This window comes from Bombina bombina, chromosome 2 (genome assembly GCF_027579735.1).
Source record: "Bombina bombina isolate aBomBom1 chromosome 2, aBomBom1.pri, whole genome shotgun sequence".
Taxonomy (NCBI): domain Eukaryota; kingdom Metazoa; phylum Chordata; class Amphibia; order Anura; family Bombinatoridae; genus Bombina; species Bombina bombina.
In genome coordinates this window covers 408,526,102-408,544,171 of record NC_069500.1, presented here as the reverse complement: position 1 = coordinate 408,544,171, position 18,070 = coordinate 408,526,102, and the positions used below count along the sequence as shown (strand labels likewise).

The 18,070-nt window shown below is 35.8% G+C and overlaps 1 protein-coding gene across 3 annotated transcripts in view; it reads left to right on the top strand.

Moving 5' to 3' along the window:
- The window catches only part of TANGO2 (transport and golgi organization 2 homolog), a 542,315-nt gene that overhangs the window by 79,314 nt on the left and 444,931 nt on the right, over positions 1-18,070 (top strand). Inside the window, exon 1 of one of the 3 annotated variants that reach the window (XM_053701906.1) lies at positions 13,728-13,822. The exons of 1 other annotated variant lie outside the window; for it this stretch is intronic. The gene's annotated coding sequence lies outside the window, so the exon portion shown is untranslated. Of the gene's footprint in view, positions 1-13,727; positions 13,823-18,070 lie in introns of those variants that run through there. One more of the 3 variants, XM_053701902.1, reaches the window with a different exon arrangement.

Here is an 18,070-nt window from a genome sequence, read left to right as displayed (position 1 = left end):
TAAAATAAAAACATGATATCTGGGCGGGTGGCGGCCAATGGTCTGGGACTCTCTGATCAGCTGGTCCCCTGCTGTTGCGCCCCCATATGCCTGCCTGGTAATCTTTTCGCTCCCGTTTTAGTGAATGTGCTAGCTTGTGAACAGAGAAAGAGAGAGGCAAGTTTAGCTTAGCAAGGCCCATCTTATTCAGCTCGCATATGAGAAACATTTGACACAGAAATTTAAAGATGAGTGGAAAGAGAAGCTCATGAGAAGATTTGACTCAAAGGACAAGCCTCGGCATCTTCAGCTTTACTGAGAACAGTAAGTCATCCTCTTATTTTAACCACTTCTAGCCTAACCAACATGAATGAATATTTTTGTTTTCAAATACAAAAAGCATGGGGTCGGATCATAGGCTTGCCGCTTTAGCAATTGAGTTTTGGAAAATATTCAGCCTTAATATGTCACCCCATGCTTTCTGTATTTGAAAACAAAAATATTCGTAGCCTCAACTACTTGCAACTCAGGCCCGTGTTGTTTCTAACTGTTCTAACTATGAAATTCGTATTTATAATAAGATTGAAATGGAATGGATGATTGCGGTCAGTACTTTAAAAACCGGGTTCAGACCATTTCAAATCTGTGCCCGCCCACAAAAATCTAATGCCCCTCTAATGTTATTCTGGCGCTAGGCCTGATTTGAGTATGAAATTCCTCATAATACTATTCATTGAGTTTAGGTTTAAGTGTTTTAATAGTTTTTTTTTTTATACGTAACCTTTATTAGTGATATCATTAATTAACTTACCTGTACTATCTGACTGGGGGGTTTACACAAAATTCTAGTTTTAGAATAGTTATGCTAACCAAGAATCTGTATCTATATAAACACATATTTTGAAATATTTATAGTTTTTATCTTGTGATTTAGACGTGATACTTTCATTGTACAAATACAATAAGTGAAACAATATTGTTATTTCCTAAGAGAACCTCAAATTTTACAGCATATTCTCTATAAATATGCAATGTCATACTTATTTTATGTTAAACATGTAACAGTCACTGTAAGATAGCTTTATTTAGCTTGTATCTACCTCTTCGCCATTCCTCCAGGTATTTTGTATCTTGCATTTAAATGAGCTGTCACTCTGTATTTGTAAGCTATGTAGTTATTACAGATATATTGAGGTTAACTGCAATAAATAAACACATTAGACAGCACTGTCACATCTATCCTCAATGACTGTCTGTAGATGCATGTGAGCTTTTGAATTGCTTTTTCGTGCTACATGTTGATTTTTCTCAAACACTTTCAGGGCCGGACTGGGCATAAAGAACAGCCCTATATTCCACTGTTTGTAGAATGCACATACCACATTTTTCTCAAGAGGATTATAGGGCAACTCCTCAATATATTTCCCCCAGAATTGATGTATCGAAGAATATGATGGTTAACTTTATGGATACATTTGAAAGCAAAAAATCATGATATCGAAGCAGTTGGAGCAATAAGGAGTTTACAAGAGAGTTTAATTTTAATAAAGATAAAAAAGATTATAATATGTCAACCATAAGCAGGCATACATGGGTATGCTCCACTCACCAGCCTTACCCTCATCTGGAGTAAATATCCAAACAATTTAAGCATCTGTTATGTTCCTAGACTGCATGGTAAGATTACAGACAACCATACTGACACAACAGCAGACAAACACACATGTTGCCATATCATTCTCCAAACGTAGCATTCATTTTCAACCCAGACTCCGAGAATAAAAAACTTTGTGTACCAGGACGCCATGAATGATAACCAAATGGCTGATTTTAGAATCATTAAAGTGAATATAAACTTAAAAGAATGTGTAGTAGAGAAAATAATCAATAAACATTGGCATTTAGTTAGAGAAGACCCCATTATCGGGGATAAATTGTCAATAAGGCCAAAGTTCATTTATAGACGATCAAGTAATCTAAAAAGGATCCTAGAAGTAAATGGTTTCTTCCCCTTCCACTGTTGCAGATCGTGCCACTATAGCTCTAAAACCAATGAGTTTTCATTGAGCTATACTAATGAGAAATTTGTAATTAGGGACACTATTAGATGTACCTATAGGGAGGTGATTTATTTAATCCAGTGTAGCTGCAGGAAACAGTATATGGGTGAATAGAGAGCACCTATGCTCACCGAAAAAGGTAACAAGGACACCCATTTATATCGGCACTTTAAAGAGGTCCATAATAATAGAATCAAAGATTTTACTTTTTGGGGAGTAATCAAAGTGAAACTGCATTGGAGGGGGGGGGGGGGGTGGTAACTTTAAGACAAAGCTAATTAAAAAAGAGGCAGAACTAATATACAGAATGAAAACCCTTCATCCACTCAGAATTAGATGTTACCCCTTTCATGTATGATTAGCAATTATAATTTAAATGTGCATGTTTCTATATATATTCAATGTTTTTACTATATCCATCTTTTAATGTACTCAAATAGTTTTAATGTATTTGATCACACTTTATTTTATCATATGTTAATATTAAAGTTCTTCTAAATTTTATATATTTTTTAGCAGATGTATTTTAAGATATATTTTCAAGTTGATCCATCATATATCATTATATCTGTAGTGATTTTGTTATATTTTTTGACACACACATAATTCCGAGATACATGTGTATCTATGAGTGTACTATTCAGATATCTGAGAGTTGGGTCTTGTAATTTATTGTATATTTTTTAACATGTTTCTTCCCTGTTTTATATTATAAGCACCAGATTCTTATATAATTCTTAGCCCTATCTTTATATATATATATATATATATATATATATATATATATATATATATATATATATATATACACACACACACATTTAATCCTTGGATCTGACCAGATAACTTTGTGATTATGGTATATACCACCTTAAGAGGAGCGATACAGTGTTGTTGCTGCCTTAAAAAGGTACGATAATGACTTTACCACAATCTTGAAAAAGCCGCCGGTGTGGGATGAAACGCGTTGACTGTGTTACCTTATACTATTAGCTATCTGCATCATTGTGGCGTGTTTGGAAGCCACCATCCTTTATCCTCAACAAGTGCACATAGTTTACTGAAGCAGACATCAGTTGTTTGTCAGCACGCTACCATACTTTATCCACAACGAGTGCACATAGTGTACTGGAGCCGACATCAGCTGTCTGTCAGCATAGCACTACCAGACACGTGGCAATCAGAGATAACGAAATACCCGGAAGTTGAGTATTACAACGGTCTTGTGGGCCACAATTCACTGAAGACCGCTGGAACGGCAGAAAATACTATACACTGATCCCATCAGAGCTGCTGGAGCCGACGAACCACATACCACCAGGGTATGTTTTTTGCCTCTATTTGAGAGCTGATCCATTCCCATCAAAGACCGTCATTCATACCTCTTATTCTAGACGTAGAGTGAGCAGTTTAAGGTACTGTGTACACCTCAATCTGTTTGGTGCCCTCACTCGATATCAAGTTCGCTGTATTATAGTCTACACTTTATGTTATAGTCACTTTTTAACTCTTAGACGTCCAGAGTATGTTTTAACGTTGTATGTTTTTATTAATATATATATACAGTATATTGAAAGATCTTTTTTTCTATTTTCTTATTAAAAATTTTACTATTAGCCTATTTGACCTATCCCTAGCTGTTTAGCGACAATTCTTCCCACTCCTTTTCTTTTTGATATTTGTCTTCGAGGGTTTGGTCTTTGGGGGAATCTCTTGTACTAGGCTATAGGGAGTTCCTTAGCGCAAGCTCTGTCCTTTTGCACTTAAAAGAATGTGTGCCCGGTTTTTAAAAATCCTTTTAAAAACAGGGGCACTTTCATTCATCAAAGTTTACATTTTAGCAGTTTTGTTAAAATACTTACCTTTTCTTCTTGCAAAGCCAGAGCAGTGCTTCCCCTGCCCGTCGCTCGTCTCTTCATAGGTCAGAAATGAAGACTCCGGCTTCCTCAAATCACGGCATGGCCTCAGGCAATATTTGCTCTAGGGGGAAGCCGTGATTGGCGGAAGCCGGATTCATCATTGCTGACGTAAGAAGAGATGAGCGACGGGCGGAGAAGCGTTGCTCCGACTTTGCAAGAAGAAAAGGTAAGTATTTTAACAAAACGGCTAAAATGTAAACTTTGATGAATGAAAGTGCCCTTGTTTTTAATAGGATTTTAAATGCACACATTCCTCAAAGTTTACATTCACTTTAAAAGTGTTGTATGGTATAGAAAAATGTGTCCAAAGTACTAGAGAATGTTTAGCAATTTTGCTATAACTCTTTTTAAACAGAAATAGCCTCTGTTTCAGCTATATTACGAGTTTTGTGTTAGAGGCTATGCGGTGCTAACGTTTTCCCTCACCGCTCACTTACATGCAGCGCTGGTATTACGAGTTTTCAGAAACCCGTCGTTAAAAGAGAAGAAGTGAGCGTTTAGCAAAATTTTGCTCATTACCCCACTCCAATACCAGCGCTGCTTAAGTCAGCGTGAGTTGGTGTAATGTGCTCGTGCATGATTTCCCCATAGGGATCAACGGGAAAGCCGGCTGAAAAAAAGTCTAACACCTGCAAAAAAGCAGCGTAAAATTCACTAACGCAGCCCCATTGATTCCTATGGGGAAATAAAAGTTATGTCTACACCCTAACATGAACCCAGAGTCTAAACACCCCTAATCTTACACTTATTAACCCCAATCTGTCGCCCCAGACATCGCCGCCACCTGCATTATATTATTAACCTCTAATCTGCCGCTCCGGACACCGCCGCCACCTACATTATATGTATAAACCCCGAATCTGCGGACCCCAACATCACCGACACCTACATTATATTTATTAACCCCTAATCTGCCGCCGCCAATGTCGCTGCCACTATATTAAAGTTATTAAACTCTAAACCTAAGTCTAACCCTAAACCTTACACCCCCTAACTTAACTATAATTTAAATAAATCTAAATAAATATTCCTATCATTAACTAAATTATTCCTATTTAAAACTAAATACTTATCTGCAAAATAAACTCTAAGATAGCTACAATATAACAAATAGTTACATTGTAGCTAGCTTAGGTTTTATTTTTATTTTACAGGTAAGTTTGTATTTATTTTAACTAGGTAGAATAGTTATTAAATAGTTATTAACTATTTAATAACTACCTAGCTAAAATAAATACAAAAGTACCTGTAAATAAAACCTAACCTAAGTTACACTAACACCTAACACTACACTATAATTAAATAAATTAACTAAATTAAATACAATTACCTAAATTAAATTAGTTTAAGTACAAAAAACCCCACTAAATTACAGAAAATAATAAACAAATTACAGAAGTTTAAACTAATTACACCTAATCTAATAGCCCTATTAAAATAAAATTAAAGGGGACTTTTGCGGGGCATTGCCCCAAAGTAATCAGCTCTTTTACCTGTAAAAAAATTTAAACAACCACCCCAACAGTAAAACCCACCACCCACACAACCAACCCCCCAAATAAAATACTAGCTAAAAAACCTAAGCTCCCCATTGCCCTGAAAAGGGCATTTGGATGGGTATTCTATCAGCCAATCGGAATTAAGGTAGAAAAAGTCCTATTGGAACAGCCAATAGAATGCAAGCTCAATCCTATTGGCTGATTGGATCAGCCGATAGGATAGAACTTCAATCCTATAGGCTGACTGCATCAGTAAATAGGATTTTTTCTACCCTTATTCCGATTGGCCGATATAATTCTATCAGCCAATCGGAATCTAAGGGACGCCATCTTGGATGACGTCACTTAAAGGTACCTTCATTCTGTTTTAGTTGTCGGATGAAGAGGATGCTCCGCGTCGGATGTCTTGAAGATGGACCCACTCCGCGCCGGAAGGATGAAGATAGAAGATGCCGTCTGGATGAAGACTTCTGCGCATCTGGAGGACCACTTCTGCCTTACTTGGATGAAGACTTCTGCCCGTCTGGAGGACCACTTCACCCGGCTTGGATGAAGACGTCTCCCGGTAAGTCGATCTTCAGGGGGTTAGTGTTAGGTTTTTTTAAGGGTGTATTGGGTGGGTTTTATTTTGTAGATTAGGGTTTGGGCGGCAAAAGAGCTAACTGCCCTTTTAAGGGCAATGCCCATCCAAATGCCCTTATCAGGGCAATGGGGAGCTTAGTTTTTTTTATCTAGCATTTTATTTGGGAGGTTGGTTGTGTGGGTGGTGGGTTTTACGTATTCTTTTTACATGTAAAAGAGCTGATTACTTTGGGGCAATGCCCCGTAAAAGGCCCTTTTAAGGGCTATTGGTAGTTTAGTTTAGGCTAGGGTTTTTTTTTTATTTTGGGGGGGGGCTTTTTTAATTTTAATAGGGCTATTAGATTAGGTGTAATTAGTTTAAATATCTGTAATTTGTTTATTATTTTCTGTAATTTAGTGTTTTGTTTTTGTACTTTAGCTAATTTAATTTAATTTAGGTAATTGTATTTAATTTAGTTAATTTATTTAATTATAGTGTAGTGTTAGGTGTTTGTGTAACTTTGGTTAGGTTTTATTTTACATGTACTTTTGTATTTATTTTAGCTAGGTAGTTAGTAAATAGTTAATAACTATTCTACCTAGTTAAAATAAATACAAACTTGCCTGTAAAATAAAAATAAACCCTAAACTAGATACAATGTAACTATTAGTTATATTGTAGCTATCTTAGGGTTTATTTTATAGGTATTTAGTTTTAAATAGGAATAATTTAGTTAATGATAGGAATATTTATTTAGATTTATTTAAATTATATTTAAGTTAGTGGGTGTTAGGTTTAGGGGTTAATAACTTTAATATAGTGGCGGCGACGTTGGGGGCGGCAGATTAGGGATTAATAAATGTAGGTAGGTGGCGGCGATGTTAGGGACGGCAGATTAGGGGTTAATAATATTTAACTAATGTTTGCGAGGCGGGAGAGCGGCGGTTTAGGGGTTAATATGTTTATTATAGTGGCGGCGATGTCCGGAGTGGCAGATTAGGATTTAATACTTTTATTATAGTGTTTGCGATGCGGGAGGGCCTCGGTTTAGGGGTTAATAGGTAGTTTATGGGTGTTAGTGTACTTTTTAGCACTTTAGTTATGAGATTTATACTACAGCTTTGTAGCGCAAAACTCATAACTACTGAATTTCAGTTTACGGTATCGATCTTGGCGGTATAGGGTGTACTGCTCATTTTTTGGCCTCCCAGGCAGACTCGTAATACCGGCGCTATGGAAGTTCCATTGAAAAAGGACTTTTTGAAAGCTGCTGTAATTACGTTGCGTTACGGCCAAAAAAGACATTGGGGACGGCAGATTAGGGGTTAAAAAGTGTAGGTAGGTTGCGGCGACATTGGGACGGCAGATTAGGGGTTAATAAATATAATGTAGGTGGCGGCGATGTTGGGTGCAGCAGATTAGGGGTTCATAAATATAATGTAGGTGGCAGAGGTTCCCGGAGCGGCAGATTAGGGGTTAAAATTTTAATTTTAGTGTTTGCGATGCGGGAGGGCCTCGGTTTAGGGGTTAATAGGTAGTTTATGGGTGTTAGTGTACTTTTTAGCACTTTAGTTATGAGTCTTATGTTACGGAGTTGTACCATAAAACTCTTAACTACTGACTTTTAAAGGGACAGTCAACACCAGAATTTTTGTTGTTTAAAAAGAAAGATAATCCCTTTATTACTCATTCCCCAGTTTTGCATAACCAACACTGTGAAAGAAATACACGTTTTACCTCTGTGATTACCTTGTATCTAAGCCTCTGAAAACTGCCCCCTTATTTCAGTTCTTTTGACAGACATCCATTTTAGCCAATCAGTGCTCACTCCTGGGTAACTTCATGTGCATGAGCTCAATGTTATCTATATGAAACTCATGAACTAATGCCCTCTAATGGTCAAAATACATTCAGATTAGAGGCAGTCTTCAAGGTCTAAGAAATTAGCATATGAACCTCCTAGTTTTAGCTTTCAACTAAGAATACCAAGAGAACAAAGCAAAATTGGTGATAAAAGTAAATTGGAAAGTTGTTTAAAATTACAATCTCTATTTAAATCATGAAAGTTTTTTTTAACTTGACTGTCCCTTTAAATGCGTTAGGACTCTTGACAGGGTAGGGTGTACCACTCACTTTTTGGCCTTCCAGGACAGACTCGTAATACCGGAATGGAAGTCCCATAGAAAAAAGACTTTACGAAATTTACGTAAGTCGTTTTGCGGTAAGGCCAAAGAAGTGTGCGGTGACCCTAAACCTTCAAAACTCGTAATACCAGTGGGCGTAAAAAAGCAGCGTTAGGACCTCTTAACGCTGCTTTTTTACCCTAACGCACAACTCGTAATCTAGCCGTTTGTTTTTTATAATTTACCTATGAAAACTATATATTTATCATTTTGGCATAAAAAAGGGCTTTTAGTAGATGACCATTTCAACTAGCTATTTACTCACAGAATGAAGACATTATTGTGAAATAACCAAAAAAAGTTAAAAAAAACAACAAAATAAAATACATATAAAGATTAATTTTCAAATTCCACAAAATATATATATATATATATATATATATATATATATATATATATATATATATATATATATATAACTATCTACAATGATGCAATAGGGTAACTCTCATTTTGTATAGAAGAACTGCCCACATTCTCAAAATTGACCCCCAAAACTATATATATTTTTAAAGCAGACAACCCAAGGTATTGATCTAGGCCCATTTTGTCTGTTTCATGCCACTATTTGGCTGCCCAATACAATATTATAAAAAAAGCATTAAAGAGATGGTAAATTCACATAGAGGAGTTTACATAATTTTAATGTAATAATTATTATATATGTATAATAATGCCATCATTATTTTCAAATAATCAATATTTCCAATAATATCTTATTTTTTATTGTTGGTCCCTTACCTGCGCTCTGACCACCTCCATGAGAATCCCTCTACTGTAATTTTTTTTATTGTGGGTGTTTGTGGCCGTTGGGCTTACCAATGGTATTACGAGTTGAAAGTAAACGCGATCGCTTGACTGCAACAGGGATTTACACTAGAATGGTTACCACGTCCTAAGAGTTCTGATTAACTGTTTCGCAAAACTAAAAAGTTGCAAAAAACACATCAAAAATATATTACAAAGTACACTGATACTCATAATAACACCATCTAATAAAAATGTATTAAAAAGAAATATTGCACACAAAAGTTATAAGGGCTTAAATATATGAGATCTCAGGTGTTAAAGGCATGTAAGGGCTTAAATATATGAGATCTCAGGTGTTAAATGCGATTGCGATTTAATAGTGATTTTCTTATAAATGACTAACGCTTTCATTTTGCATTCTAAAGTTTATTTAACACTACATAATCTTAATGTACATGTTTCTCAATGTCCAATACACTCTTGGAGCATAAAAATACAAACCACAAAATAGTTAAAATAAAATTTGCTGCCTGTGATGTGATGAAATAGTAGCCACTAGCCAGTTATTAGGTCTTATTACACACAACATTGTCATGTTTTCTTGAACAGTCATTCTAACAGTGGACAGTGGTATGATTAACAAATGAAGCAGTATAAGCCACATACACACACAATTATATATATATATATATATATATATATACACATACACACACATATATAATATACAATCACATACACAGTTGCACACATATATATATATATATATATATAAAACATTGTAGATGCAGTTAAGTTAACCCAGTAGCAGAGGGGACTGCAGTTTTAGCCTTTTTGGGAGCCGTGGCTGGGGTTAACTGCATCTGCTATGTATTTGAGCCGTTTCTCAGAGGAACAGGAGATTGTGTGAGAGGTTCCATAATGTTTACATACCCTAAGTTTCAGACTACAGACGTCCCTAGGGGGAAATATAAGTAAGTGGCTTTCTCTCCTGTTCATTCCTGCATGTGCTCTGCTTTTAGACTAGATTGAAAGTAAAAACAGCCATTTTACATATGTGTGCTAAAAGCAACCACTAGATAGAGCTGGTTTACAAGAAATCACAAACAAATCAATATTACAGCCACTTCTGAGGATTTTTTTAGTTAGGAAATAATTGCGAACTCTCGCGGTTTTAAAATCGCAGCGATTAATCGTGGTTTTAAATCGCATATGCGATTAATCGTGCAGCCCTAATTGAGATACATACATATACATGTCTAAAGATGTATATGTATGTACAGTATATATATATGTACATATGTCTATATAAGTGTATATATGTATTTATGTATTTATATGTGTATATATGTACAACCCCAATTCCGAAAAAGTTGGGACAGTATGGAAAATGCAAAAAAAATAAACAAAAAGAGTCATTTTAATATTCAGTTCACCCTGTACTATATTGAAAACACATTATTTGATGTTTTACTTTGTGAATTTAATGTATTTTTAAAAATATACACTCATTTCAAATATGATGACTGCAACACACTCCAAAAAAGTTGGGACAGTTGACTGTTTACCACTGTGTATGGATGTATGGCTTCTGCTTTGCATAGTAAAGCCTTAAAGGGACATAATACTCATATGCTAAATCACTTGAAATTGATGCAGTATAACTGTGAAAAGCTGACAGACAGGAAAATATTACCTGAGCATCTCTATGTAAAAAGGGAAGATATTTTACCTCACAATTTCCTCAGCTCATCAGAGTAAGTTCTGTGCAAAAAAGTTATACTTCAGCTGCTGTCCAGCTGCAGGTAAAAAAAAAAATGAACTGCAGCCAATCAGCATCAACAGAGCTGAGGTCATGAACTGTTTTACTGTGAGATTTCATTTAACTCTCATGAGATTTCATAGTAAACTTCCTTAAACTGAATAGGGAAATAACATGAGTGTGCACGAAGCTCACTCACTTGCCTGTCCCGGGACAGACATACTGATTTGCTGCCTAAAGTCCTTTGCAATGGGTTGTGAATACTTAGGACATTTTGAAGTAAAATATCTTTCTTTTTTATAAAGCAAATGAAAAGGATGTAGGTACCACAAATAAGAGGTTCCCAAAAGTCTAGGGAGAAAGCACAACTGCTCAAATATCAAAAAGAGACAGAATCTTCCAAAATACAAAACACACTTTAATATACAAATATAAAACTGCACATACTAGGAATCCCTTAGTATCAAACTAAATAAGCCGGCCAAAGCAAAGTCAGGTGCACCTAGAGCAAAAGTTGTTGCGAATAAAATCCACTAGTTACGAATGTGTTTGTAACTGTTTTCAAAGTACTGAATCCAATACCCAAATAGCGATGACAAAGTTGAAATCTTGTAAACGTAGTGGATACCAGTATATAAGGTATATGAGGTGCAAATGAGTCAGGACAAACAGGCATCAACCCCACACTAAAGGCTAATAGGAAACACACTGGCACAGAAAAGAGGAGCCCAAATTAAGCGTATCAACAGGTTTGACCACCGTTGAAGCATCCCCCAACACCACCGATCAATTATCATGTACCTGTTTCCCTTACGTCACAGCTCCTCTAAGCGTCACTGCCATTTTCTGCGTGCTGCCTTTGGGGTTGATCTTGTACATGGGGGGATCCCATGTAAGTGAACCCTGCAAAGCAGGTACATAATAATTGATCGGTGGTGTTGGGGGGCGCTTCAATGGCGGTCAAACCTGTTGATACGCTTCATTTGGGCTCCTCTTTTCTGTGCCAGTGTGTTTGCTATTAGCCTTTATTGTGTGGGGTTGATGCCTGTTTGTCCTGGCTCATTTGCACCTCATATACCTTATTTAGTGGTATCCACTACGTTTACAAGATTTCAACTTTGTCATTGCTATTTGGGTCTTGGATTCAGTACTTTGAAAACAGTTTCAAGCACATTCATAACTAGTGGATTTTATTTGCAACAACGTTTGCTCTAGGTGCACCTGACTTTGCTTTGGCTGGCTTATTTAGTTTGATACTAAGGGATCCCTAGTATGTGCAGTTTTATATTTGTATATTAAAGTGTGTTTTGTATTTTGGCAGATTCTGTCTCTTTTTGATATTTGAGCAGTTGTGCTTTCTCCCTAGACTTTTAGGAACCTTTTATTTGAGGTACCTACTTCCTTTTCATTTGCTTTATATATAATTTTTCTAGGATGCACCTGTTTCATATATGTATGTACAATATTTAGGAATGAGCTGACCTCTTTTTAGTATTATCTTTCTTTTTTACATAGAGATGTTCAGGTGATATTTTCTAGTTAGATTTTTACAGCTATGCTGCATCACTTTCAAGTGTTTCAACATTTGGGTATCATGGCCCTTTAACTTGCATCTGTGGATGCAGCTGCAAATGATGTTGATTGACAATGGTTTACCAAAGTATTCCCGAGCACATGTCAGGATATCCATTACAGATTCATGACGGTTTTTGAGACATTGATTTCTGATGGATCTTAGATCACACGCATTCAGAAGTGGTTTTCAGCCTTGCCCTTTACGCACTGAGATTTGACCATATTCCTTTAATCTTTTAATGATATTGAGCACTGTAGAAGGTAACATGCCCAAAATCCTACCGATTTGTCTTTGGGGAATGTTGTTCTCAAAGTGTTTGATTATTCTCTGACGCATCTGTTGGCAGATTGGCGAGCCTCAACCCATCCTTACTCTTGAAGGAATAGGTATTTCTTTTTAAGGCTCCTTATATACTATGATTACACTATTTTCTCACCTGTTTCACATTACCTTCTTATTTCAACTTTTCACATCGCTATTAGTCCTAAATTGCTCCTGTCCCAACTTTTTTGATGACTATCAGATTTGAAATGAGTGTATATTTTCAAAAAATCATTAAATTCATTAAGTAAAACATCAACTATTGTGTTAATAAAATGTTTTCAATATAGTAGAGCATGAACTGAATTTTCAAATGACTCTTTTTTTTTTATTTGCATTTTCCATACTGTCCCAACTTCTTCAGAATTGGGATTGTATTTACACATATTAACACATAAATACTTATGTATACACATAAGACATATATATAAGTACATTGGAGCCCTTTGCAGTTACGTAAATGAAACATGTAAAAATGTATTTATGCAATTTTCATTTTTAATAAAGTGGTATACTGTGTATTTGCTGTTAATATTTCAAAGTTCTGTACATAGCAGAATATGTTCTAAGTATTTAATAAATAGATATTTATATATATATATATATATATATATATATATATATATATATATATATATATATATATATATATATATATATATACCTATAGATAGATAGATAGATAGATAGATAGATAGATAGATAGATAGATAGATAGATAGATAGATAGATGATAGATAGATATTGTACCAAATACCATCAGATATAGTAAAGTATAAATATTTATTTATGAAAAAACTACATTAGATCCACTGTCCTAACAGCACAACAAACAATGGCAAATACTCATGTGTAGCTGATCTTACTGCTCTCCAGCACACTGTGAATTATGTTCAGCACCAATTCCTACACAACAGATTACTGTCGACTCCTGTGCGTCCATTCACTGACACCTGTCAAACCTCCATAACAATTATCCTGCGCGTTGTTGTCAACGCTGTTCTGAGTGACAGCAGCAATGGCTAATCAGATATTTGGAGGGCGTGACCCAGCGTTTCCATCTCCTACACTATTTTAGCCTAGGAGATCCGCCCCAGTTGCTATGCTGTATTTTGACCAATTGGCGTGGTTGTTGTTGCTGATGGTGCAGGAAGTATCCAAACTGTTTTGCTTTCATCAGGATGCCTGCCTGACCATGCCTATTTTGCTCGGTGAGTTTCGGAAGATAAATAGTAATGACTTGTTTATCAGCGTGGGCTGTACATTTGTGTTCCTTTTGCCAGTTTCTGAGGACATGGGTATTATTTGTTGCTTCAGTGGAGGTGTAATAAAACCAGTTTATTGAAATATGACCACAAACAAGGATTGCTTGTTAAATATTTTGTATTTATTGTGTATTATTTTGAGTGTCTAACCTGTTGGGGCCATTTTTAAATCCCCCTTTTGTAAACTGTATACTCATTCGTCTTTTCCCAGCAAAGTTCCTTACGATCTATTAACCAGTTGCTATTATTTTTTTATTGTATTTAAAGATTACCATATTGTATATTGCCAGGTCTGTATGTTAACGATACGTAATAATATGACAGTATGTAGAGTATTCAGAGAGGTGACTGACAGCTCTCACTGTCCGGTACTGTACATGAATTACAGGGGTGCAGTAAGATAAGTTACACTGAGTTTTTGCCTCTGTTCGTTTGCTTTGTCTTCCTTCCTCTCTGTGTATTAAATTGACAGACTGCAGCCTCTGCCCTCCCAAGCAGTGTGCTCCTCCCCTCCCAAGCAGTGTGCTCCTCCCCTGTGTCTCTGCTCCTATTATGAGCCCAAGCTGACTAGGGAGCATGGTTTCTGGTGATTATCAAAGGGAGTCTAAGGTAGTTTGAGCACATGAATTATGTGTCTCTAAGCAATCAGCTGAGCCCTGTGCTAGTGTAAGCTATGGGGAAGTGATAATTCATAAGATTTTTTTTTTATTTTTTTTTTAAAGGTTTTTTATTGAAGTTTCAAAAGGTACAAAGAATCCAAATAAATCCAAATAAATTTTCCCAATCATAACATTAACATAGGAATACAACACCAAGATTGTGACACCTATTACATCTGTTAGGCTAGTAGAGGAGTAGCTGACCTACATATCAAGTCAAGTCATACAGTTTAAGGGCTCAGAGAAATATACATAACAATAATAATACAACAAGGCTAGCTCTAACATGTAGAAACCTATGTTGTGTCTAGGGAGGTGTCAGATATATGGTTGGGCGAACTGAAAGTAAACTTCATTTTATATTTTAATAATTGTATTCTGATCTCCACATCTCTAGGATGAATAAGATGAGTATTTCTGTGAAGATGTGGGGAGTTAGCTTTTAGCGTGACCACAAGAAGGTCGTAGAACACTGGAAGGAAGAGGGATTACAGTGGACGAGAGCCACTCGAATATTGGGAGGGGGGAGGAGAAAGCAGGGGGGGCGGAGCTCACTCTGGTAAGACTGCAGTATGGGTTAGTTTATAAATCTATGTATGCCATATATGAACAATGCAGTGGCTAAATTAGGGTACTATGAGGGGCATCCTATGTGCTGTTTGTGTCTATGGGGCTAGGGCAGATACATCGGTGGAAGCAGGGGGGAGGGGGAGCAGAACATTCTATGTACCCCCTAGGTGAAGTTGTGCTGTAATTGGAGTAATGAGACACCATATACGGATACATATGGAACTGGCAGATAAACAATTTCAGCAAGTGTGGGAACATTAGGTCATTAACCTTTTAACGCCGTTATGCCGTTCTATTCCGTCATAATTACACTGGGCTTTAAAGCCGTTATGACGGAATAGAACGTCATAACAAACGGCTGTTCTGAAGCCTTCTGTGCTTCTAGGACTTGATCGCGGTCTGGAGGGCGTTCCTAGGGTTGTAGGGACGCCCCCCAGATGCGATCCAATAATTGAAATCTCGCGATCGTATGCACGATCACGTAGTTTCAATTTGTCTACATCGGAACAGGTGTTCCGATGTAGGCACTTTCACCCTGTCACTAAAGGGTTAAACAGGAGGATGAAACACAGTAGGGTTCTGATAAAAAATAAACACTATAACAAACTGTGTAGCTAGAAAATGAGGCCATTACAGAATACATAAGCGACGGTATATATATATGTGATTGAAACCTTTATGCGACCTCAATATCATAGAGGAAAGCTATATACTGAAAGACATGTTAGTAGCGAGGTGGAAGGGAGATATAATTAATTCTACAATAAAAGGTGGATAGGTAATATAAAATAATATAGGCCTAATAGAGAAATACAAAGATCTCTGCAGGAATAGATAATTAAATGTATCAGACTAAGAGGGACAATAACACCACATCTGGACATGTCTAGAAATGGTCAATAAATGGCAGGAATCATGGCTCGTGAGAGATATAATACCAAATGAAAAACTTATAATAATAGTACATAGTAACATTAATTTGTGTATAATATTAGTGCGTAAAAAAAAGATAATTTTTTTTATTTTTTTTTTGCTAAGGGAGAGCTTACTAATATTATATTTGAAAGGCATAAATGCAAGATAACTGGCCAGGCAAATATATGTTTAGGCTATTAACTTATTATCTTTTCCTCCTACTGCCGTGACATAAGATAAAGCGCGGTGTGTGAGGAAATTTAACTATGGAGTAGGCCTTTTGTCATAGGGAATAGAAGGTATATTTATATGTCTAATGAGAGGTATAATGGAATTTTACCAGTAGGTCTTAGGCTGCTCTTACTATGAAGTATAGGGGGCTAAATATTCATACCAGATCTAGTAGGCTTAAATATACTTTAATAGTGCAATAGGGGATTATCCCCACATGTAGGGAGAAGGTAGAATCATAGATAGAGCAAGGAATAACCCAAAAACAACTTAATAAAAAAAAACTCTAGCTTGGGTATAGTATAAACAACTTAAATTAAGATAGGTAGTAAGAAGGATCTACATTGCATATACATGAGAGCTATACAACCTCTCTAGGAATAGGTCTAGGTAAACTCGTGAAAACATAAGCAATAAAATTATACATGTTTGCGTGAAACATGTGACATGAAGAGATAGTTATATGTGTCTGTACTGCAGCTAAGAGCTAATAGCATGTTTAGACATGATGCATAAGAATATTACACAAAAAGGAAAGTCTCTAGGAGAGATAAGATTTATCTTTAAAGAGACAGTGTATGGTACAATTCTCTCCTATTTAATTTATCCCCAGTTATCTATTTTACCTGCTGGAGTGTATTATAGGAACAGTGTACTGTAAAATATCATCTTTAATTCCCGGTTATCCATTTACCTGTTGGTTATAAATAGCTGATTTACTTTCATTTTGGCACTTTTAAAAGCTCCCTTTGCCTGTGGTATCCCCATGTATAATGAAAAAGTTATAAACTTAAGTATTGTCTTTAGGGAAGCTATGTAAAAATATCCAGCAGAACAAATTACATTCCCAATGGGGGGTAGGAGAGAAATGTAATATCTTAATATTCAATTGTTCTCTCTAAGTATTGGGCTTTGGTATACAGACAGAGATAAAATTAGGAAGCAGTTATGTGTATAGCAATCGATAAATTAAGGAGCTCTGATTTCCTTGTAGGCACAGCCCATTCTAATTGGTTGTGATGTCAAAGAACAAAATCAGCTACTTCATATAAAGAGAGCAATTTCTTATACATTTTTAACCTGCTGATGGCATAACAAGTCATTTGAAACATTAAGTGGAAAACAAGTTTACTGTACACTGTCCCTTTAAATTGTTTACAAATAGCTACTTTACCTTTATTTTTGCATTTGAAATAACTGCATTTGACTTTAGTATCCTGACCTATAATTAAAATTTCAAGGGACAGACAACACCAACATTGTTATTGTTTTAATAGATAAACACCTTTACTAGCCATTCCCCAGCTTTGCACAAACAACATTGTTATATTTATCTACTTTATAACATTTAAACCTCTAAATTACTGCCTGTTTCTAAGCCACTTCAGACAGCCTCTTATCACATGCTTTTTTATTAACTTTTCAAAACAAGAGATTGCTAATTCACGTGGACCATATAGATAACATTGTGCTCTCTCCTGTGGAGTTGTGCATGGCACAGCACTAATTGGCTAAAATTATACTGATTCTAGTATCGGTATAGGTGCTGATACCGAGCATTTGCACGTTTACTTGTACTTGTGCAAATGCTCTTAAAGTGAAGGTAACGTTTTGTCAATTAGAAGATATCTATGCATTATTTCATAATAAAATAAGATAATCGCTAACTTTATTTTATATATATTTTTTTTAATTTGCGAGTTTTTACATATATATATATATATATATATATATATATATATATATATATATATATATATATTTCCCTACCGTTTCCATAACTCCTCCCAACCTCTATTTCCTGATTTTCAGTGCTGTG